Below are 2,933 nucleotides of genomic sequence, written 5' to 3'. Positions count from 1 at the left end.
GAGACTGAGGCAGGAGAATCGCTTGAACACGGTAGGCAGAGGTTGCAATGAGCCAAGATCTCACCACTGCACTCCAGCCTGGGTGACACAGCAAGACTTTGTTTCAAAAAGAAAAGAAAAGAAAAAAAATGTGCAGCAACATGATCTGTCAGAACCTAACATCATGTCTGCAGAGATAAGCCAGTGAAAATTACAGTGTTTGAAAATAGTTGTTAGGCAAAGAAATAAAGCTAAAAAGTGATCCCAAGGAAAAATGCGTAACCTCACTAGAATTAAATAAATGAAAATTAAATTAACCCTGCCATACTATTACATACTGTCTAGACTAGGAAAAAATGTATAAAAATGATGGCCTGCAGTATTGAAAAAAAGAGACACCGTTACACTTGGCTAGCCATCCTCTCAATTAGGTAAATCTTCTGGAAGAACCACCTGGAACTGTTACAGGAATTATAAAACCATTTTCTGACTGAATAATTGGGCTTAATGACCGTTCAACATATTTAGCTGGCATGAGGCACAGAACTTGGCACTTCACATACTTTTTAAAAAATTTACTAGGCCGGGCGTGGTGGCAGACGCCTATAATCCCAACTACTTGGGAGTCTGAGGCAGGAGAATTGCTCGAATCCGCGAGGCGGAGGTTGTAGTGAACCGAGACGGTGCCATTGCACTCCAGTCGGAAACAAGAGCAAAACTCCATCTCAAAAAATAATAATAATTTATTTCTCGCCACAATCTTATGAGATTGGTGGGTATCCTGATCCTTGTTTTAAAAAACACTGGGCAAGGTAGCTCACACCTGTAATCCCAGCATTTTGGGAGGCCAAGGTGGGTGGATCACTTGAGGTCAGGAGTTTGAGACCAGTCTGGCCAACACAGTGGAACCTCGTCTCTGCTAAAAATACAAAAATTAGCTGGGTGTGGTGGTGCACGCAGGTAATCCAGCTACTTAGGAGGCTGAGGCAGTAAAATTGCTTGAACTCGGGAGGCAGAGGTTGCAGTGAGCTGAGATCGCACCATTGCACTCCAGCCTGGGCAACATACCAAGACTCTGTCTCAAAAAAACAAAAACAAAAAAATTAGCAGAGTGCTGTGGTAGTTGTCTGTAATCCCAGCTACTGGGGAGGCTGAGGCAGGAGAATCGCTTGAACACGGGAGGTGGAGGTTGCAGGGAGCCAAGACCCTGCATTGCATGCCAGGTTGGGCAACAAAAAGGAAACTCTCAAAAAAAAAAAAAAAAAAAAAAAAAGAGAATTGCCTCAAAGAGTATAGTACACTGGAGTGGAGGAAGAAATTTCTGCAAAAATATACATATGAACGTCATTATTACATGTTACAGAAGAAAAAATTGGAAAATGTACACAGCAATGTACGTTTGGTTTGCACATAGCGGGTACTCAATAAATGCTCAATATAAAAAAGCAATTCCGTTGTATCTACAGCTAACAATATACTATATGGTACACTTTAAAAATTGTTGAGGATGGATCTCATGTCAAGTATTTTTACCACAACAAAATTAATTTTTTTTTTTTGAGATGGAGTTTCGCTCTTGTTACCCAGGCTGGAGTGCAATGGCGCGATCTCGGCTCACCGCAACCTCCGCCTCCCGGGTTCAGGCAATTCTCCTGCCTCAGCCTCCTGAGTAGCTGGGATTACAGGCACGCGCCACCATGCCCAGCTAATTTTTTGTATTTTTAGTAGAGACGGGGTTTCACCATGTTGACCAGGATGGTCTCGATCTCTTGACCTCGTGACCCACCCGCCTCGGCCTCCCAAAGTGCTGGGATTACAGGCTTGAGCCACCGCGCCCGGCCATAAAATTATTTTTAAAACCGCAAACCGGGCCGGGCGCGGTGGCTCGCACCTGTAATCCCAACACTTGGGGAGGCCGAGGCGGGTGGATCACGAGGTCAGGAGTTCAAGACCAGCCTGGACAAGATGATGAAACCCCCGTTTCTACTAAAAATACAAAATTAGCCGGGCGTGGTGGCACACGCCTGTAATCCCAGCTACTCGCTAGGCTAAGGCAGAGAATTGCTTGAACCCGGGAGGAGGAGGTTGCGGTGAGCCGAGATCGTGCCACTGCACTCTGGCTTGGGCCACAGAGCGAGACTCTGTTTCGAAAAAAAGAAAAAAAAAAAACTCAAACCAAAAAATCCACAATTCGGAGGAACAGGGCTCTGGCCCTTTAAAAGCCAGAGGCTGGTAAGAGAGAAAGGAGGCGGGTCCTGGACCTGGCGTTATAAGCTCCTTGCCTTATTTAAATGAGCATGCGTGAAGGTCGCTCGGCGTCTTCGCCACGTTCGTGCACTCAATACGCCTGCGCTGCCTGAAGCCAGCCGGGACCCTCGGCTCCGCCCGCCTATTTAGATGGGCGGAGACAGTCGCGTGAGTTCAGTGGACCCACATTCTCCCGCGCAATTAACCAGACCCGCCCTCTTGCACATGCGCATACGTTAGCACTTGACAGGTTACTTGGGAGTTGCGCCTGTGCTCCGGACGCTCCTGCCGGAAGTGGGCGGGATTGCGTTCCCGTGCGGAAAGGGCGGTGAGAGCGCGACGGAGGCGCGGGTGGCCGAGAGCGGGGCGGGTCGGTCCGGAATACCTCTCAAACCTAAAAATGTCACAATCGGGAGTATGAACACAGAGAACTTAGTGTTCAATTGGAAAAAGATTTGGGCCGGGCGTGGTGGCTCACACGTGTAATCCCAGCACTTTGGGAGGCCGAAGCGGGTGGTCACCGTAGGTCAGGAGTTCGAGACCAGCCTGGCTAATATGGGGAAACTCCGTCTCTACTAAAATACAAAATTTAGCTGGGCGTGGTGGCAGACGCCTGTAATTACAGCTACTCCGGAGGCTGAGGCAGGAGAATTGCTTGAACCCAGGAGGTGGAGGTTGCAACGAGCCGAGATCGTGCCATTGCACTC

This window comes from Saimiri boliviensis, chromosome 7 (genome assembly GCF_048565385.1).
Source record: "Saimiri boliviensis isolate mSaiBol1 chromosome 7, mSaiBol1.pri, whole genome shotgun sequence".
Lineage (NCBI taxonomy): Eukaryota > Metazoa > Chordata > Mammalia > Primates > Cebidae > Saimiri > Saimiri boliviensis.
The sequence above is the reverse complement of the archived record's forward strand: the minus strand, read 5'-3'. Positions refer to the sequence as shown.